The sequence below is a fragment of the Marmota marmota genome, unplaced genomic scaffold (assembly GCF_001458135.2).
Source record: "Marmota marmota marmota unplaced genomic scaffold, marMar, whole genome shotgun sequence".
NCBI classification, from domain to species: Eukaryota; Metazoa; Chordata; class Mammalia; order Rodentia; family Sciuridae; genus Marmota; species Marmota marmota.
The window spans coordinates 4087931-4110101 of record NW_026000130.1 but is presented as its reverse complement, the minus strand read 5'-3'; the positions used below and the strand labels follow the sequence as shown (position 1 = coordinate 4110101).

Genomic DNA, 22171 nt, shown 5'->3' with positions numbered 1-22171 from the left:
AGGGATCACAGGCCTGAGTGCAGAATGGGTGCATGTGGCAATGACCCAGCGATTCCATTCCTAGGCATATATTGGGGGAAGAAAACATATCTACAAAACCCTGCACAATAATATTCACAGCAGTATTATTCCTAATAGTCCCAATGTGGAACAAATCAAATAACTCATGAATGGATAAATAAAATGGGCTCTATCCATACAATGGAATATTACTCAGCCAAAAAAGAAATGAAGTACTGCTACATGCTACAACATAAACAGACCAGGACAACATTACACTACAAGAAGCATACCCAAGGCCACATATTATGATTTTGTTCATAGGAAATATCCCAAACCCAGCATCACTCCAAAAAGACACTCCAGTCCCGTTAATCATCACTCTCACTGTCTTCTTCTACCAGCCCCCAGTAACTACTAATCTACCTTTCATCTCTATGGATTTGCCTATTGTGAACAGTTCTTATAAATTATATAAGATGTGACCCATTGTGTCACAGTACAGGAACAAAATAGTGGCTCCATAAATATTTGCTGAACCAGTGGAGAAGCAGTATAGAAAGAAAGAATATATGGTCTAGGAAAAGGTCACACAATTTTAGAGGTAGGAGAAATGTCATCTAGTCCAAATATCTAATTTTGTAGGTGAGGAAATCTAGATCCCCCAAAATCCTGGACTGACCCCCGGATAGTCAGACATAGAGTGACAGAAGTGAGAATTAGAACACAAAAGGTTTGATTTACAATGTAGGAGTTTTTGTAGACTAACTCCTCAAAATAAAAGTTCCCTTTTTCTTTCACTTCATCTAATATGATGCAGTGATCAGTACCTCCTTAGGTGTAGGGCTTCCTTACTTGCTTGTGTCTAAACATGGTTGAGACTTTTTCTCGTGTTTTAGGATGAATTTGTTCCAAGAAAAAGACCCTAATCATTCCTCAATATAACCAGGCCCTTTCAACCTCTAGTATTTGGTTACTACTATTGTTTCTCCCTTTGAGCAGGTGTTTTGTGGAGATCTCCTACTAAAGTACAAGCTCTCTTAATTTTGAAAGCTCACAAGCTGGCAGCCCCAGGAAGTATGACTCTAGAGTTCACCCATTCTCAGAGAATAGTTCTGACATGTATTGTATCACCTTATTCTGATTCATTATCTAAAAACTAAAAAGATATTTCACAACTATAGACTTTAGGAACAGAACTCTAAAATGTCTTTTGCTTATATATTTGTTTGAATACTGGATCCACAAACTCTTGTTTGATATGTTTTCTCTATGATGAAGATTAATGATCTTCTTGACAATAAATATTTCTGTGATCCTTTGAGGGAAAAAAAATTGACTCCAGCCTTACCTCTTGACTTCTACCTCACTCTATTTTATAATCATGGAACAATTACTATTTTACCCCTTCAGTTTGTGAATCCAATACAAAGATTAACCAGCTGTTGCTTTTTTAATTGAGAAGTAAACCATCTTTCCCCCTCCATTCCAAGTGAAGCAAAACCCACAATCTATTAAGTTTGTCCAAAAAAGTCATGCTTGATAGACTAATGATTTCTTTTTTTTTTAATACTAAGAATTTCTATACATTTTCATCAAACTTCTAAAACCATAGTTTTTACAGGAAAATCTATCAACTGAACAATATCCAACAGATGAATTCTGAATTTCAACTAGATGACCTTTTTTTACATATATATGATATGAAGGATAGCTTTGCTCAAAGGAAGTGCACATCAGAAAAAGTGGGTTCAAAAGATTTGTAAAGCCAAAAGGGTACAGTGATTTCCTCTAGTATAAATCCGACCCCTTCATTTGAAAGAAGAGGAAAGTGAACTTAGCAAAGGAAGGACAGTCTTCTCAAGAAATAGTTGTAGAACAAGAGAATGTCCCAGCCAGAGAGAAAGGAAGGAAAGGGGAGGGGGAAAAAACCTTACACTAAAACTCACACCAGATACAAATATTAATTCAAAATGATCATGGATTAAAATGTAAAACATAGAGCCATAAGGAAAAGGAAAGTGAAGCTCAGCAAGGGAACTTGGTTTGCCAGAGTTCACCCAGTGATTTTGACTTGTCACAGAGCTTGTTTCAATACATTATTATTCACCAGCTTAGCAAACTCCAATTGGCCCTGATAATTCTCTACTCAGGCTCACTCAGAGTAAATGGTTGCCACTCTGTTGACTGGATATTTGTTCATGCTCTTTTGGTCTTGAAAAATCTGTTTCATGCTACTTCAATTACTCATTCAGCCTTCACTAGGCAACTGCCCTGTCCAGCCATCTTGCAGGATTAGAAGCTGGAAGTCATGTTTCCCATCTCAAGGGACTCAGAGTTCGTGGGGGAGAGAGTGGAGTCTCACCCTAATGAGATTTAAACCCCTTCAGGGCAACAACCATTTTTCCTTCCTTTTCTCCAGGTGAGCACAGCCAGTGGAGCGCTGGGCACACCTGGCACATTTTGGTGATTGGGCAGTCTTGAGGTCCAGAACACTGGCTGCCCTGGTCTGTTGGGAGGACTGAAGTCAACAGAGATTAAGGGGCAAACCCTCCATAAGGTCAGAGAGGAGCCAGGCGGTCCCAGGGGACTGGGGGCCACCTGGCTCATTTCTTGGTCTGCAACAGGCAGTGGATACAAGGGGACTCGCCAATGGCGGAGAGAACCTGGCAGGTCCAGGAAGACCCCCAAAGCTCCACAGGCGCCTCCTCCCAGGGCACAGCCTGTGGCTGCCTGGTGGCTAATGATGGCTGCAGGGCCCTCACCCAGGCCTGTCCCTGCAGTTCCTCCAAAAAGAACCTTAAACTGCTAGATGGCAGGATGCAGGGGTCCCACTGTGTTTCTCTTTCCTTCTCCATCTCCTTTCTGTAGTTTGGAATTTTTTCCTGGTGGAAAGTCGTGGGTCACCCATGGCCTCCCCTCTGTCGCCCCCTCAGCCCCGTGTTTCTGCTTCTCATCGGAAAATTTAGGTCCCTCGGGGAAAACTTTAAAATTGAACTTCCAATTTCAAGAAGAAAATTTCAACATGAAGAGCTCTGAACTAACAGGGCCCAAGTGCCCTTTCTCTGGAGACAGGGCCCAGGACAGCGCTCACCTCAAAGGTCAAAGCCTCCCTCTCACCCTGTTGCCCTGGTTCCTGGGCCTTTTCCAAACTGACCTCTCTGTCTCATGAATAATCAGCCCCGCCTTCCTGGGCGGGGCGACGCTTCCTCATGAATAATCAACTAGTCTCCTTGGGCCCGACGACGCTGCCTCATGAATAATCAGCCCAGCCTTCCTGGGCGGGGCGAGGCTTCCTCATAAATAATCAGCCAGGCCTTCCTGGGCGAGGTGATGCTTCCTTTTGAATAATGTATTTTTCTCTTTTTTTTTTTATTTTTATTTTTATTTTTTTTTAATTAGTTGTTCAAAACATTACATAGCTCTTGACATATGTTTCATACGGGCTTTCAGGAACAGGAGGCGGAGTCAGTCTCATGAATATGCAAAGCAGAGGAGATTGGCAGATAACGCTCTCCTGCCAGGCGGGGCCCCTCAAGGCCTGCTCCAGCTCTCAGTAAGGAGCCCTCCAGCAGCCGTTGCTGTGTCTCTCCAGCCTTTCTGAGGGCTCTCGTCGCGCTCCCAGGCTGGAAGCTCCTGCCGCCAAGCTCCTGCCGCCTCTGGAAGCTGGCGTCTCTGACTGCCGCGCCTGGGTAACCTGTAGGTCAACGACAGCCTCCTGGGGCTTCTGAGGGAGCACTGCCTCCTGAGGTGAGGCGCCAGCTGGGCGGGTGAGGTCCCAGGGACCTTGGTCTCCTAGGTCAGGCCACTGAGGTGGGGTCCCAGGCAGACCCGAGGCCAGCGCAGTGCGACGTGGGCCAGGGCTGACTAGACTCTGGAGGGACCTGGGGGCCAACAGAAGGATCCAAAGGGCAGAGCGCCTCAGTTTTCCAGGGCATCTCCCACCTCTTCCCCGCCAGTGACCCTCTATGTGTAATTATGAAAATGAAATAAACTGTACATCGAGTCCCCTTACCCTGCCCCTGAACTGAGCCCCTTCTGCAGAGGTCGCCCCTGGCTGCAGCAGGCAAGGAAATCAAGAGGAAGGGGATTACTATATGTTTACTTAATTTACATCTAAGATCACCTCTGCAATCACATAGGGCAGGATGGTATTTTTTTAAATGGTGTTGGAATAACACGAGCATGGAGAATAATAAACTCTTGTCCTTCATCCAAGCTATACACACACAAAAAAAAATGTTTTTTAGATTTAGTCTACATCTATATTCAAAATCAAAAACAAATTTTTTTCTGATATTGGATTGGGGTAGGTAAGGATTTCTTATATTGCAGGACTCAATGCATTAAACCAAAACAGAAAATTGGTAAATCAGCCCCAATTAAAATCATAAACATCTCATTATCAAAAGATATCATTAAGGCTGTAAATACATCAGCTATCAACTAATACAGAATCTATATAGAGAATATACAAAGGAACCCTAAAAATCCATAAGCAAAAGATATTTCAACGTTAAAATGAACAAAGCACTTGAGCAAGCATTTCACAAAATACATTCTAACAACCAACATAGATCCTAGGGGTGCTCAGGATATGACCCAAGAAATGCAGATTAAAACTACAAAATGGTTAATGAATTTCAATGGTCAATCTCAAGGGTTGCTGAGGATATGCAGTCACTGGAACTCTCATGCATGCTATTTGTTAGTTCCTTATGAAACCAAACATACACCTACTCTAGGACTCAGGACTACACCACATGCTCAAGAGAGATTAGTTCACTGCCCATGAATGACTTCTACAAGAACATTCCTGGCAGCATTATTCCTGATAGCCAAAAGTTCGACAAAATACAAACATCTATCAACAGAAAACAAAACATTTTTTATATAATCATACAATGGACCGTGATCAGCAATAATAAAAATATAAAGTACTAGTACACAGAACACCACAGCTAAGTCTCCTAAACATTATGCTGAGAGGAAAAGTTATACATAGGGCTGGGTGTGGCTCACTATTGGAGCACATGCTTTGTATGCACAAGGCCCTGGCTCCAATTCCTGCAAAATACACACACACACACACACACACACACTGTCCAGGAAGCAGGTGGAGCCAGTGGGAAGGCCCTATGCTCTAAGTTCTGCACCAGGACCCCTCATGGCCCATCATGGTGGTGACTCCCACTGAGGGGACCCAGCACCAGAAGAAGGGAAGCTAATGAGTCTGAAGGCCCAAGGCCTAGGCCACAGTGGCACAGCACCCACCTGGCCTGCTGAGTAGGTGTGGCCTTGAAGAATCTGCCCTATGAGAGCACATGACGAGTGCCACTCAGAAAAGTCTCTGCGGCAAGGAAGGAAACAGAGAATGTGGCTTCTGCTACGGCCACTGCAATGCCAAACACACAGGCAAAAGTTCCTAGGTCACTACCTGGCTGGGCACATTCATGAAATCCAGGACTGGACCTTGCCAGCCAGCAGGGAGAGGCCTAGAAGAAGAGGTCAGGCCAAGGTGGAACAGGAGGGGAAGGTAGCAAGCAAGCAGGAGGGGGACAATGACTCAGAGGATGAGAGTGAGGCTGAGGAAGAGAGTGAGGACAAGAGCAACACAAAGAGTGAGGAGGGCCCTGAGAAGGAAATGGAAGATGCACAAGAAAAGGAGGCAGAGGAAGACAACCAAGGAGAGTCTGAGGAGGGAGGAGATGCCACCAAGGCAGAAAGCAAATTTCACCCAGAAATAGAATAGGAAGCAGAGAGTGGCCCAGAGGAAGTGTCCAGCCAGGAGCTGATTTTAGCCCCAATTGCTAGAAAGATAGGCAGCTCATCTGTTTCCTGTGTCTGTTCATTGAGGCTCACCAGGGCCACCAGTTCTCCACTCTAGGTAAAGCCTTCAAAGAACTCAGAGTAAGTATTGGGCATTGAGAGCACAGGCCTAGGGGTCAGGACAGCTGGGTTTCAATTCAGATAACCTAGTAGTGACTACATGGACTTGTCCCTCAAAAGCTGGACTATTCAACTGTTGGGAGCTGTTCTTAATCACAGCTGTTCTTTTTGGTTGAACAACTTTGAGAATCCCATGAAGGTATGGACTTTAACCTGAGAAAAACTATAGTACATACAAAATCTAGTATATAATTTCTAAAATATCACAAGCCTCTGGTCTCTGATCCCAGGCAAAGCAATCCTTGAAAGTTTTTAACCTCACTTTGGGCAGTGGCCAAATCATCACCATTGTTAAAACTAGTGCCTTGACTGAGAATTCTTGATAAGGGGATTTCTGCCTATTTAAAAACAGGAGACCATGATTTTATCAAATGAATCTAAGGGGTGATTCCTCCCTAGGGTAATGGTTTTGATAATGACTTGATGTGAGCCTTGGAATGCTGCTTTTAGGTTCTAGGTGTGTAAAACTTGGTAGGAGAGTAAGAAGGCCAAGGCCAAATTGGGGTGAAAATGAAAGTTCTCAGGTTCTCTGTCTGGCCTTTTACTTTGGACCTTGCTGGTACCCTGAGAACAGTGTTTGGCAAGCCTTAGATGTTGGTAAACATTTGTTGAAGGAATAAATTTGCAAATATATTTGTGAAAGGAAAGTGACCACAATACTCGGAGTGACCAAGAGATCTTTATTGCAGCAGTAAAAAAGAGGAGAGAGAGAGAGAGAGAGAGAGAGAGAGAGAGAGAGAGAGACTGGCAGGGGAAGGTTTTTATAGCCCTTCTGCTGTTCTGCCTAAATCTAATAGGGTCTCTGGGTTTGCAAGCTGCCTTGTTGGCACAAGGTTGGTTAAGTATTCAGCCTTGAGTGGGGGCTTGAGCTTTTGGACTTGATGGAAACAGGTGATAAAGAACCAGACAGAGGGGGTTTTTGTGGCCAGGTCATCCTGCAGCTAACACTTGTTTAGTATGCCCTGTATACAACTTAGTTTAGCCTGTCCTGCACATAACATTCCTCCCTTTTTTTTTCTAAGTGACATGGGGGCGGCATAAAATCATCCAGCTACTTCCTGCTTAATGTTGGGGCAGTATAGAACCTATGAGGGAAAGTGGAGGAATTTCTGGGGGACAGGTCTGGGAACACCAGGGCAGCTAGAAATAACACCCAGATGCTATAGACTGTTATTTCAGCAGGGGTAGAGTCCACAGAATTCCTTGAAGCCATAAGTCATCAATGGCATCAAACCAGTCCTGGGTGGAGGAGATCCTTGGTATCAGCCACTGGTCCTGTTGCAGGGACTCTAGGAAGTATTGAAAGTGTTGTCTTCCCGTGGCATCACCAGCACCTGAAGAGGATCAGAGTGAGCAAAAATAGCATGAGGATTAAAGCAAAGGTCAGTTTTTGGCAGGAGTTCCACGCTGCAGGACTAGCAGAGAAGAGGCCAAGGGCCATGAGGAGGCTTAAAAGGGCATAAAGGCTCAAAAATTCAGGGTGGCAGGCTAAGAATTTCTCTGGGTTCCTTGTCTCTCGCTGTCTGATTGGCCATAGTTTTTGCATTGTCAGCATCGGGTGCAAAAAAGAGTTCCTTGAGAGGAGTTGGAGTCATCTAGGTCGTGAAGCAGTTGGTAGTCCCTGAGAAGAAGCTGGTTAAAGGTATGGTTAGAAATTGTGTTCATCTGGTTTTGGAGGAACTATATTATGCATGGGAGGAAAGTGCAGAAGAGTATTATGCCTATAAAAGGGACTAAGAAGGGCATGAGCCAGGTGACAAAGGGATTCGGAAAGAATTCCAGAAAAGAAGTTTGGGAAGTAGTTTTAGTCAGTTGGGTTGCAAAGTCAGTGAGTTTGTTAACATTCTGTTCTACTAGACTTGATTCATTCACATAATGGCAGCACTCTTTCCTTAGAAATAGGCAAGTACCTCCCTTTTCAGCTGTCAATAAGTCTAATGCACCTTGGTTTTAGAGAACCACCTGAGCCAGAGAGGTGACCTGTCTCTGGAGGGAGGAGAGTGACTCTGCTGCAGCATCGAGAGCTGCTTGAAGCTTTTTGTGAAGGTCATCTTCAGTCCAGATAGAGTGCCCTGTAGCTCCACCTGATACTCCAGCCACTACTACAGTTGCAGCTATGGAGATTCCTATCAGAATAGGCAGGAAGGCTTCATGCTTACTGCATGGGGAAGTAGAGTGAGAGAAAAAGTGTTCAAATTCTGTGGTGCTATATAAAGTAAGTTGAGGGGTTACTTGGACAACAAAACAGGGAGTGGTTATATTGTCAGGGTTGTAGGTCATTAAGGTTCCATTACACCAAAGAAAGTCTCCAGGATTTGTGTATTTGTTTGTAGAAGCAATCCTGTAATGCCACTATCTGTCATGTTGGGTGTGTGACGAGGGGCTAATGCAGAGCCATCAGGGCAAGGAAGAGAAATTGGTGTTACTGGTGTGGGTTCCCACAAAGGGATATTTGAGGCATTTTACTGCCAGTGGGGGAGAGATCATATGAGAATTTGAGGGGGACTGCAGCCAGGAGGGGCCTTTCCAGGGAGGCACAAAGAAAACAGTTTTGTGGATTTAGGGTGAGGACTGTCGTGTTTAGAAATGCCAGTGTGTTTTGGATGATTTTGATCGAAGTATGGATCTGAGAACTGGGTTTGGAGGGATCTGAGGAGGAGGGACCTTGGAGTTCCTCTGTCTTTTTGTTAGGACTTTCTCAGAGTGCTCTATGTCTGAGGTAAAAATTGTTGACTTGGTCGGGGCCTGTGTTACTATGCTCCTCCCTTTCCATAAATATTCAGAGGGTTTGGTCTGGTAGTTAGCCCAAAAAGGGGCACCTGTGACTCCTGAGGCCCATCATGGGTGGGCTAGGTCATAGATTTTTAGTTCAAAATGCTATTTTCTCGTCTTCCATGTGCTCTGGCCTCTTGCCAAGTCTCCTCAGGTATCAAATGGCACATATTGGTATCTAGTTTCTGGTATCTGTCATAATGATGGATTCTACATGACCAGTAAGGACAACCTTTATAAGTGTCTGGACACCATTTACAATAATCTTGGGTCTGATTGAATAGATAGCAGAGATAGGGTCCTATTCAGGCTGTTTTGTAGAATCAAGAATTTGCAAGAGAAATGGTAATAGGGGCAGTTGAGTTGAGGGGCATGTCAAAAATGGCACTTTGTTCAGTTTTTGATATTGATCCTTTTTTTTTATTGGTTGTTCAAAACATTACAAAGCTCTTGACATATCATATTTCATACATTTGATTCAGGTGGGTTTTGAACTCCCAATTTTACCCCAAATACAGATTTCAGAATCACGTCGGTTACACATCTACATTTTTACATAATGCCCTATTAGTAACTGTTGTATTCTGCTACCTTTCCTATCCTCTACTATCTCCCCTCCCCTCCCCTCCCATCTTCTCTCTCTACCCCATCTACTGTAATTCATTTCTCTCCTTGTTTATTTTCCCATTCCCCTCACAACCTCTTATATGTAATTTTGTATAACAATGAGGATCTCCCTCCATTACCATGCAATTTCCCTTTTCTCTCCCTTTCCCTCCCACCTCATGTATCTGTTTAATGTTAATCTTTTCTTCCTGCTCTTCCTCCCTGCTTTGTTCTTAGTTGCTCTCATTATATCAAAGAAGACATTTCCTTCCATTGATCAACTACTGTGAATTTCCATATGTAGGGTCTGAATGAAGGAGATATGGAAAAAGGCAGTGTAGGCTAAGAGGAGGTAAGGGAGGTAGACCCAGATCTGGAGGTTATTCATTGTTTTTTGGAGGACCTGGTGAAACAAAGTTTCAGTGGGTTAGTGGGAGAAGGGCTGCAGGCATATGCCAGTGAAGAAGAAGAGGAGGTATCCACAGACGCAGGCTCAGGAGCTGATGCAGGTTTTAACCTGGAAATGTGAATCCAGGGAGTTAGCATTGTTGGAGACTTTTGAAACCTCACAGTGGTGGGGGTATATGGGGTAACTTGTAGGGGACCTTCACATTTTGCTGACAAGGGAAAATCTTGGTGTTGTGGGGGAGAGAAGAATACCCAGGCTCCTGGCATTAGGGGAAAAGAAGCATGAGTCCTCTGGGGGTCTGGGAGTAGGGTTTCTTGGTTTTTCCAGAGGTGAGAGTGTATAAAGGAGAGGAGAGGGAAAGAGAGACTTTCTGGTGGAGTCCACAGAGAAGCTATGACACCAGGGGAAAAGGCAGGACGGCCATACATGACTTCAAATGGGGAGAGAAGGGTGGGTTTTCTTGGTGATACTCTAAGTCACAATAAGTCGAGGGGAAGGAGTTTGGCCCAATCTAGGTGAATTTCAAGGGTAAATTTGGTTACAATTTCTTTTATTGTTTGGTTGGTATGCTCCACCTTTCCAGATGATTGTGGATGATAGGGGATGTGCAGGTACCATGGGGTGTTAAGAGCTTTAGCAATATGCTGTGTAATCTGAGAAATGAATTTGGGTCTGTTGTTGGACTGAAAAGATGTGGGTATTCCAAATCTGGGTATAGTCTCAGAGACAAGGATAGAGGCGACTGTGGTAGCCCACTTGTTGGCAGTTGGGAAGGCTTCAACCCACCCTGAGAAAGTATCTACTAGAACTAGTAGGTATTTAAATTTGCAAACTGGTGGCATGTTGGTAAGTCCAGCTGCCAGTCGGTGGCTTGAATGAGGCCCTGTGCTTGATGTGTGGGGAAGGTTCCAGGTTTCAAAAGGGTTTCAGGATTTGTTCTTTTACAGATGGAACAGTTAGACGTTAACTGTTTCAGAAAGTGAACATCCTTGGGGCTGAGTGTGAGAAACGAGTTTGTAAAAGCTTTTAAGCTTTGGGAGTTAGTGTGAAAGATGGAATCAAGGTATGAGAGCATGAATCGGGTTGACACTGGGGATTTGGGTTGTGGGATAACTGGAGCTAGGGTACAATGGGGCAAGGGCTGCTAGTTAGGCTTCCTGATAAGCCCTTGAATTGCCTCTTGTAACAGGTGAAGGAAGAGTCATGTTGGTGTGGAAGGAGTGAGGTTCTAATGAGATCAGCATTGGTGACTGTGGAGCCCCTAGTTGTAAGAAGTCCTCTCTCTTTCCATGTGGCAGAGTGGGAGAGGATTATGTGATAAACATATTTAGAGTCTGTGTATAAATTTAGCGAATGGTCAGCCGCCAGGTGAAATGCCCTAGTGATGGCTATAAATTCAGCTTGCTGGTTGGTGGTGTGTGGAGGTAGGGATTTTGCCTCTATTGTAGAAAATTTTATGCTGAGTGGGTCAGTCAGGGAGATAACAGAGTATCCTGCATGATGATGACCATCTAGTGTGAAGGCGCTGCCGTCTGTAAACCAAGTGTAAGTGGCATCAGGCAAAGGCCCTTGATGGATATGAGTGAGGCAGGGGATAAGGTTTTCTAGTACTTCAAGGCAGTGATGGGAGGGAGGTTTTTCAGTTTGGGGAAGAAGAGTGGCTGGGTTTAGGGCTGAGCAGGCCCTAAAGGAAATGGGGGGATCATGGAGGAATGAGACCAGAAGGAAAAGATGTGGCAGGGAGTAAAGGTCTTTAAGCTTTTGTAAGTGAGAAGATCCTCCAGAGTGTGAAGGGAAATGATAATATTTGTGCTCTCAAAGTCAGTTTATTTGTCTCCTGTAGTAAAGTGTGTGCTGCAGCTATAGCATGTAGGCATGGGGCCCACCCCCTAACAATTGGATCTAGTTGTTTGGAAAGGTAAGCGACAGGAGCAAAGGTGGGGCCTTTATTTTGACTTAACACCCCAAGGGCTAAGCCTGTTTTTTCATGAATAAAGAAGAAAGTTTTATTGGAAGTCTGGGAGATGTAGGGCTGGTGCTTGGAGGAGGAATTGTTGTATGGAGAGAAAATAAGATTTAGGTGATGAGGGGAGGGGCTCCTGTTTGTCTCCCTTGGCCATTTCATATAGTGGTTTGGCCAGGAGTGAGAAATTGGGACTCCAGCCCCCAAGATATCCTGCTTGAAGGATAAGATTTTCTCCTTAGTTTTGGGGATTGGGGTAGTCACAATTTAGAGCTTTTTGATCTAAAGTGATTGCCTTGGAATCTTGGGAAAGTTGGACTCCAAGGTAGGTGACCTGGGTTTGTGATAATTGTACTTTTTGGGGAGACATCTGGTAACCCTTATCAGCCAGAAAGTTAAGAAGTGTGTTGGTGTCAGTTTTGGAAATATTGAGGGAGCGACTGCAGAGGAGTAAGCCATCTACGTATTGGAAGAGAGTCAAAAGAGGGAGGTTGAGGCTCTTTAGACTGGTGGACAATGTCTGACCAAAAATGTGTGGGCAGTCACTAAAGCCTTGAGAGAGGACAGTCCATGTTAATTGCTGAGATCACTGAGTATCTGGATCTGTCCAGGTAAAGGCAAAGAAGTCTTGGGAAGGTGGAACCAAAGGAATGTTGAAAAAAGCATCCTCTAAATCTATAACAGAAAAATAGGAAGTTGAGGCCAGAATAAGGTATAGAACAGTATATGGTTTTGGAACTAGTGGTGGATAGGTTTGATTGCCTTGTTCATGAGGCAAAGATCCTGGATCAAACAATAAGTCCCATTGGGTTTTTTGACTGCAAGAATGGGAGTATTGTATGATGAATGTGTGGGCCTAAGAAAGCCTTTTGTGAGAAGGCTGGAAATGATGGGTTGTAGTCCCTTTTGACTGGACATCAGGAGGGGATGCTGAGGCTTATTTGGAATGTGATAGGTATTTTTAAGTGTACCTCAACTTTGGGGCATTGAGCCAGGGATGGAGTCTCTGTGTCCCAGATTAATGGTTTTACTTGATCTTGAAAATGCAGAAGGGAATGATCTGGTGTAGCCTGTAGGGTAGCCATGGCTATAATTGAGGGGATGGAGGATGGTGAAAACAGCAGAAAGGAAATCATGGCCTTAAATTTAGATAGAATATCCCTGCCTAATAGGGGAATGGGGCATTGGGGCATCACCAGGAAGGAGTGTGAGAATGGTGGTCTAAATAAGCAGGGTAGGGGTGGGGTGGTTTGGGGATATATTGTTTTTCCTCCTACCCCAACATTAGGGGACTGAGAGGGAAGTAAGGATCCCCAAAACTCCTGTAACACTGAGAATGTTGCTCCAATGTCTAATAAAAAAAGAATTTTGCAACCATCAACCGTAATTTGGACCCTGGATTCCAGCATGGTGTTTGGACTTGTTGGGACAGGAGTCAGGAGGCCCCATCAATCATCAGTGGCCAGTCCCATGAGATTATCGGGGCTAGGGCCTGGCTGAGCACCCCTTCAGGTACAGGGACAATAAAAGCCCAGTGGCCCATCATGGAACATTGTGGGCATGGTCTGGTAGGCAACCATGGATTGAGGAAGGTCCTGATCCAATGTCCTTCTTGTCCATACTGAAAGCAGGCCCTAGGGGGTTCTAAATTTGGGGGATAATCTTGCCACATAGGAGATGAGTTTTGAGAGGGCCCATGGAGGGCCTGAGCCATCATGTGGCACTTTAGGTGTTTAGCCTTCTTATCTCAGTTGTGATAGACCTTAAAAGCAGTAGCAAGAATCTTGGTCTGGGGAGTGAGGGGGCCTTGTTCTAATTTTTTAAGTTTGATCTGAATATCAGGAAAACTTTGGGTAAAGAAATAATTCATCAGTAACTGTCAGCCATCAAGGGTTTCTGGGTCCAAATTAGTGTATTGCAGGAGAGCCTTAGTAAGGCGGTCCAGAAAGGCTGGGTTCTCATGTTTATCTTGGATAATTTCCTGAAGTTTCTCAGAATTGACTGCTTTCTGGGCTGCCCTTTTTAGGCCTGCTAGAATACAAGTGGTGAAATAATCTTGGTTTGTGAGGCCATTATTGGTGTTGTAATCCCAGAGGGGTCTTGTCTGGAACTGCTTGGGGCCCATTGGTATGTGCTAGATTGGTCTGATGGATCTTGTCTCCATGAGTGCAAGCCTGTTCACTTGTCTCCTCTCCTCAGGAAGTAAAGTATTGTAGAGGATCATATAGACATCATGGAAGGTGAGGCTATAGGCCTGTGTTAAATATTGAAATTCTTTGATACATATAACTGGGTTGGAAGTATATGAGCCTAGTCATTTTTTCAATTTGGGAAAGGTCAGCCATAGAAAAGTGGACAATGCCTTCAGTACCTGCTACCTCACACAAGGGGACAATGATTTGAGGAAGGGCGGTGGTTTGGGTTTTTGATCTAGTGATTGGAGGGGAGAAAAGAGTTTGCTGAAGTGGGAGTGACAGCAGAGAGGCTGGGGCAGAAGGTTGAAAGTGAGGACCTATTGGTGATAGGTTGGAGGTTCATCAGCAGGGTCAAAAGTAGTGGATGAGTCCGGAGAAGGAGAAGGTTGGGGATCGGTGGCTGGGGGAGTTGGTTTGCAAGCTAGAAGAATTTGTAGAGGTTTGCAAGGGGTAAGCCATCTCTACCCATTTTTTCAAATGCTCACAGTAGTTGTAGAGACCCCTTAGAATGCAGGAATCCAGAGACCCAAAAGGGGGCCATCTGCTTTGGTTGTCTAAGGGATAAGTGGGCCAGGCCTGGGTGCTATATTTGATCAATTTTTGGGGTTTGATGTCTGGTGTCAAGGAGAAGGTTTTGAATTATCCAAGAGGCATTGTAAGGGAGAGTGGACCAGCAGAGAGGACGCAATATCCATGTTGCAAACATAATATAAGGGTGAGAGAAGGGGACACAAACATAGTATAGGAAAGAAGGAAGGAGTCGCAAATGTAGTATAAGGGAGAGGGAGGAAACTGATTTATAGGCAAAAGGGGAGAAACCGCTAGAGCCAAAAATCAGGAGTGCCTAGTGGCAGGTTGGAACTGCAGAGATTGGTCGTCACTGAATCCTGTCAGTCAAGGCTCCCATCCTGGATGGGGCCAGAGCCATGGGAGACCTTGGACAAGGCTTTTCGGGACCCCTCCTGGAGAGACCCGGGACTCCCAGGGCTGCAAAGAGGAGAGAGAGTGAGAGCAAGGGAAAGAAAGAGGAAGGGGAGGGTAAGCATATCTCTAGTGGCTGAGTCTTAAAGTGAGAGGACTTTATGAGAGCCACCAAAACAGTGAAGTTCTGGGTGGGGTGTGATGTTTAGTTCTCTGTTTTGTGTTCCCGGACCTTAAACAGATTTTTGAGGGTGACCTACAAAGCCTATGCTAGTAAACTACCAGCTGAGAAGGGGAAGAGAAATAATTTTGAACCCAAGAGTTGAATCTGCCTAAGGAAGGAGTCCCTGAGGGCCACCATGGCCTTCAAGGCTATGGTGGGGTGTTTTCCTCCCCGCAGGTGGGTGAAGAAGTTTGCTGGATGATCAATGATCAAATCCTCCTGACACCACCATTGGGTTTAGGACTCTAGGAAGGAGAAACTCACCAATCAAAGGCCGGGGGTGGATGTAGTTCTGGCAGTTGAGAATATGGGTTCAGGCCATCCCGTGAGTGGGACTTCTGAAGGAAGAGGGACCCAAAAGTGGGTTTTAACCCTCCTCCTTGGTTTTGGCACTGATGAAAGAAAAGTGACCACAACACTTGGAGCAACTAAGAAATCTTTATTGCAGCAGTGCAAAAGAGGAGAAAAATAGAGAGAGAGAGAGAGAGAGAGAGAGAGAGAGCGCCTGGCAGGGGAAGGTTTTATAGACTTTCTGCTGTGCTCCTAAATCTAATAGGGTCTTTGGATTTGCAAGATGCCTTGTTGGCACAAGGCATCCAGCCTTGAGTTGGGGGTTGAGTGTTCAGCCTTCAGCAGTGGTGGAATGTGTTCATCTTTGAGCAGGGGCTTGATCATGTAGACTTAACGCAAACAGGTGATAAAGAACCAGACGGAGGGGTTTGAGTGGCCAGGTCATCCTGCAGCTAACATTTGTTGAGCATGCCCTGCAGACAATTTAGTTCAGCCTTTCCTGCACCTAACAACTTGTATTATGGATTCTTACAACAAGCAAGAGAAACTGCTGTTGTTAATCAAGTTGAGAAGTTTGTGAGGTTAGCATTTAGTGATTAGCACATTAGTAACTGTCTTTTCATGATGGCTTTTGCTCCTAAGCAACCTCAGAGTTGCTGGCACTGGGGTCAGAAAAAGTGTTCTAGTACTTGGAATTGCACCCAGGGGAGCTTTACCATAGACCCACACCCCAAATTTTTTTAAATTTTTATTTTGAGACAGAACCTTGCAAATTTGCTGAGGCAGGCCTCTAACTTGTCATCCTCCTGCCGCAGTCTGGCTGGGCACAATCAGGAGCCACTTGTCAAAAGAAACTAACTTTATTTTTAGAACCACACACGCCAAACAAAACAGCCTCTCAGGAAAAATCCTCAGAGCCTCAACTGCCACCACCGGCTTTCCACAAGCCTCTCTCTCCCACACAAGCCTCTCTCCACCTCCCACAATCCTCCTGCTCTTGAGGCCGATTGGCTGGGTCACGTGGGCGGAGCCAAAAAAAGGTCCCCCAATGAGCAGCTCCGTGGTCTGAAAGGGCAGGGAAACAGTCCAATGAGCATCACCGCAGAGGAGCCAATCAGCTAGATGTTGCTGGGGCCGCTGTGAGCCAATCATCAGCCGGCAGCTGGAAGTTTGCTGGCAGCTGGAAGTTTGCTGGGGCCCCTTTGGCTGTGGCTCTCAACATCCTCCTGCCTCAGCCTCCTGAGTTTCTAGGATTGCAGGCATGTGCCATTGCACCTAGCTGGATAACAAATATTTTGATAATGAAGATGCCTTGTATAAAAACTTGTACAGTAATAATTATAAAGCAAATAGTGATACAACGTCCACCCAGGTAAGAAGTAGAATATTACTAGCAATGTTGACACCACCCATGTCATTTTCCAGTTACATCCATCTTTCTCCACATAAGTAACCATTCTCCTGACTTTGGGGTAGTTTCCTTGATTATCTTTATACTTTTACCACCTATGTATGCCTTCCTAAATTTATTTGAACTTGTCACTATTTGTCTTATGTTTTTATTATGCATTCTTTTGAGTGTTGCTTCATTTTTTAAATGTTTATGAGATTCCTCAATTGGGTGTGGTTTATTTTTATTGCTATATTGAAGTCTATTTTATGAATATGCCACAAGTTACTTATTCAGTCACATATGAATGTTTTTGGAGTTTTGGACTGTTACAGTGTAGGTATAAACATTCTTTTTTATGTGTCCTGGTATATAACTACTTGTATTTTTAAAATGGATGATGAATCTAGGAGTGAAATTGCTGAATCTATCTTCAGTAGTACTAGATAGATGCTACCAACTGTTTCCCAAAGTGATTGTACCGATTTGCACCATCATGAAGAGTATGAGTTCCTGTGGCTCTATATCTTTACCACCACTTGCTGTTGTAGAGTTTTTATTTTTTGTCAATCCCAAGGGTATTTAATGAATGGTATCTTATTGTGTTTTTCATTTGATTTTCTCTGGTTACTCATAACATTGAGAATCTATTGTATTTCCTCTTTTTGTGAAGTATTTTGTCGGGTCTTTTGCACTTTTTCTATAAGATCATGTATATTTTATTCTCATTAATTTACAGGTGATTTCCATGAATTTTTTTATGTCTTTGTTGTTTTATATGGGTTTCAAATATCTTCTAATTTGTGTTTTTTGTTTTTTTTTTTTTAAAAAAAAAGATTGTTCCTTGAATGAAGATTTTAACATGCTAAAATTTATCAATACTTTCTGTGTATGGTATGTGCTTTTTTTGATCTTATTCCATTTAGTGTCAATTTTTGTTTAGTGGAAGTGGAGGTCCATTTCATTTTTCCCTCCATACAGATAACCAGTTGCTCTAGCAGCATTTATTGAAAAGAACGCCTTTGGCCAGGTGAGGTCGTGCTCATGTGTAATCCCAGACTTTCAAGGCTGAGGCAGAATATTTGTAAGTTCAAGGTGATCCAGGGCAATTTAGTTGGATCTTGTCTCAATAAAAAGGCCTGAAAATTTAACTCAGTGGTAGAGCACCCATGTATTCAGTCCCCAGTATTGCCCCCACCAAAAAAAATCCCTTTATATACTGACCTGCTGTGACATCTGTGATATATCAAGTATTTGTGAATATGTTTCTTGGCTCTTCTTTTCTGTACTGTTGTAGTATATTTTTGTGTGAACAAGATGTTTTCCCAGTTGCTATAGCTTTTAATAACTGAAGAACAAATCCTTCTACTTTGTTCTTCTACCAGAGTGTCTCAGTCAGCCTTATTCTTTACATTTTTGTAGGATAGAACTATAAAACATTTTTTTCAGGAAATTTTGGGGGTATTTTTTTAAATATTGTATTGAATTTATAAACCAATACAGGGCAAATTAATACCACTACAATAAGAAGTCTTCTGATCCATTTCTTTATATTTCATTGCTTCACAATAATATATTATAATTTTTCCTGAAAGATCCTTTACCTTGTGAAGTTTATTTTTGATACTTTATAATTTTATAGTGTTATAAAATATTTTTAATTTGTTTTCTAACTATGTATAGGAATTTGATTAGATTTTATATTGATATTTATATTAAACTATCTGCTAAATTCTCTTACACATTCTAATAATTGTAGTATTATTCTACACATGTGATCATAGTATCTGTGGACATGGGCAGTTTTTGTTTCTTTTCAATCATAATACCTTTTATTTGTTTCATCAACCTATAAAAAAGACAGTGGATTCTCAAACCTGCTTTTGCATCTAATTTTTTAAAACCTCATGTCATGCAATCTTTGCAAAGTCCAGTTTACAATTGCACAAGAAAGCAAGTAGAAAGATGATAGCTTAGAACTATTAAGAAAATAGCTTAGACCTTAAAACCCTTTCAATCAAATAAGGAAAACGAAGAATTAACATTTATTGAACACCTTTAATACAAAACTCTATGCTATGTGCTTTACATATACTTCTTTGCTTCTTGAAAAAGATGTTATTAGTATTTCTGTTTCACAGTTGACTGAGGGAAGTTAAAGAAGCATACAGCTAATAAGTGGCCAAGCTAATATACAGGTCTCTCCCACATGTTTCTGCTGACCTTGAACAAATTACTCAATTTTTCTGTTTTCCATCTGTAAAGTGGGAGTATTTGCTCTTCAGGGGCTCTAGGACAATGAAATAATGAATATTAAAGCTTCTGAAAAACTCAAAGGCTCATTCAACCCTAACATCTGGTATTTTCTCCTAATCATTCCTGTGGGTGATATCATATGCCCAGAGGCAGGATAGCAAAATGGTTTAAGAGCACATGTTCTAGAACTCAGTTGTTTGAGTTCTGCTCCTGGCCATGTCATTTATGGACTGGATGATCACTTTGATCTCTTTGAGGGTGGTTTTTGTTAGAGTTGACATTTTTCTAGTTGTAGCTTACTCATAAGATAGAGTCCCCAAATCCGTGGCAGAAGCTCAAAGAGTGGTTTTGACTTGTAGAGCCTGGCTCTTACTCCTAGGTTATACCCATACTTCTAAGGAAGTAGTTCTTCTGAGACTTTAGCTGATAACCTAGGGCATTTAGCAAGGCCTCTACATCTTGACAAGGCTTGAATCCCTACCTCTATATCCCTAGCAATGTGAAACTGTTGATATCCTTGCTCAGGTCTTTAGCAATCATCTGCTGATTTCCACTTGGTTTCTGGGAGTTTTACTCTGCTTGTGCACAGCTTAGGATTTTGGCAATGCCTAAAGAGGAAATCACACTAGAATTTTGGGCTAATTCTTTGTAATTCCTTCTACCCTTTATTTTTTTCCCTTCTATCCCTTGATGTCCCGGTCTTGTTGGCAGGCCAAAATCCCACCTCTTCCTTCTTTATCTTTCTCACCTTTTGGTCCTTCCATTCTTTTGGAACCATCTCCAGAAAGGTTTCTAAACCAATCACCCCACTGCAGTTTTTCTTGTCAGATCATGAATACCTTTCCATTGCTAACTCCAAAGATCCTGGGTGAGCCTGCCTATAATGTGGCAACCCCTGTCACCAGGAGCAGCCCTCCAGGAGCCATTGCCCCCCACCCAAGCTTCCTGTACCTTCCCAGATGTGCGTCCTGCACCTACCTTTTTCTTCAAGGTCTGCAGCATCTTCAGTAGTCTGCAGCAGCTTTTGCCTTGTTCCAGGTCTTTACCCTGGGGGACAAGCCAGTGGGCATGGGTGACCACATGGTAGGGGCATCCAGGTATGTCCTGCCCCCAGCCCACCTGGACCTTCCTTACCTGTGGGAGCAGCAGCCATGGCTCTCACAGCTTCCTCTGAATAGAAAGGGATGGGGGACCCTTGGGAATATGTGCCTGGTAAAGGCAGTGTGGTTGGTGTGCTACAACTCAGGTGGGCATGGGTAGAGCCAGGGACTGCCAAGTTCTGAACTCAGAGTCAGTACCTCCCACTACAGTAAGCCCATTCACTAGGAGGGCACCATCACCTAAGATCAGCTTGGAAAGTGTTGGAAATTTTCCTGGAGACAAAAGCCTTCCTCAGGATCTGAGAATCCCCTCACCTGATCCATGCTGCCCTCACATGGTCTCATACCAGCATCACAGAGCAATGATGCAGTAGCTTAACCACAAGAGGCCTCTGCTTCCTGCAGTGTCACTTCAGCACCCTCTACTGAGGAAGCCCACATCATGCACCTTGGAAATGGGAAATGGTTTAAAAGCCAGGCTATGGTGGAGGAGCAAACACTGAAGGAAGGAAGGAAATAAGATCAGAGCCAACATTAATGAACTTGACAACAAAAAATAACAACACAAAGGACCAATGAAACAGTGTTTCTTTGAAAAGGTAAACAAGATTGATAAGCCCCCATGCTAACATAACCAAGAGAAAAGGAGAGAAAAACCAAGTTTATAAAATTAGAGATTAAAAAGGTGAAATCACCATAGATATCACAGAAATCCAGCAGATCATTAGAGACTACTTTGAAACTTGTACGCCAATACATTGGAAAACCTAGAATAAATGAATACATATCTAGATAAATAGGATCTACCAAAACAGAATCAAGAGCAAAAGACAATCCAAACAGACCAATGAGTTGTAATGAGATGGAAGGCTTTTCATTATTGTCTCTAACAAAGAAAAACACAGGGCTGGATGGATTCCCAGCTGAGGTCTACCAAAAACCTTTAAAGGAGAACTGATGCCAAAACTCCTCAAATTACTCCATGAAATACAAAGGGATGAACACATTCCAAATTTATAAAGCCAGCATTGCACACATACCAAAACCAGATGAGGACACATCAAGGAGAAAACCTACACACCAACATCCACAAAGAACTTGGACGCACAAATATGGGATGTATGCTTCCTCTGATATGCAAAAAAAAAGAACAAAAAGGAAAAGAAATGAGGGAAAGATGAGTGGAGAAAAGGGACTAAGGGGTAGGGATTGGAGGGAGGGGGAGCTGAGACATACTGCAGCAGTAAAAATCTGGGGAAATGATAAAGATTTCCAGGAAATCTCATTTTGATCCTAACCCCAACAACTGAGACAACCAGTCATTAAGGGAATGGAACAGCTTTCAAAAACTGTTCCATATCACATTTCACATGAAACCTCTTTTGTTTGTTTGTTTGTTTGGTTGTTTTTTTGTTTTTTGGTTTTTTTATTTGTTTGTTTGTTTTTTTGGTAAGGGGGGCTTGTCAATCAGCCTACCCTTTAATGTAGAAAAATGGCCACAAGGTATTTGTATGATGAAATAGGAGGAAGACCTAGAAGGAACTCCAACACTAGTCTTTACAAGGATCAGCCTTCTGGGGCAGGCAACATGGCTCTCAGTAATTTAAGTGTCCTGGTAGAAATGTGAAGAGATGGAAGTCAAGCTAAAGGAGAGCTGGAATCCTAGAGGTGATGACCCAACCAAGGGCTGCTCCTTGGCACTGCATTCCCCCCACCCCCAATTTTGGTAGTAGTATTAATTTTCCCTCATGGAATTTATAAAATAGGTGCAGAATAATCATGTTAGTGCATTCTGTGGTGAATGAGGAGCAAGGACAGGTATTTAGAAAGCCAGCTTTTGTATTCCATTGTACAACACGTCACCACTCTTCTGAATGTTGTTGTAGTCTGTTTCTCCTTTTAACAGGAGGCTTTTTAGCCATGGTTGGCACAGGTGGATCCAGGAGGCTGTTCTTACTGCTCATCAGTTGCTTTATGGACTTTGAGATCAGGCTCATTTTTTTCAGGTATTTTGTCCTTCAGTTCACTTATAGTCATTGAAGGGACTGTGGCAAGAAGTCATTAAGGATGCAGCATCTTTCTGATGGACACAAGCA

The 22171-nt window shown here is 43.3% G+C and overlaps 1 long non-coding RNA gene and 1 pseudogene across 1 annotated transcript; both read left to right on the top strand.

Moving 5' to 3' along the window:
• Positions 1 to 5324: 5324 nt before the first annotated feature.
• On the top strand, positions 5325 to 5928 carry LOC107154516 (annotated as a pseudogene).
• A 1253-nt stretch (positions 5929 to 7181) lies between these two features.
• On the top strand, positions 7182 to 21883 carry LOC125611102. The gene is made up of 4 exons (XR_007341220.1): positions 7182 to 7192; positions 11045 to 11050; positions 14736 to 14748; positions 21646 to 21883. It is a non-coding gene; the product is annotated as an uncharacterized LOC125611102 (long non-coding RNA).
• The last annotated feature ends 288 nt before the right edge of the window (positions 21884 to 22171 follow it).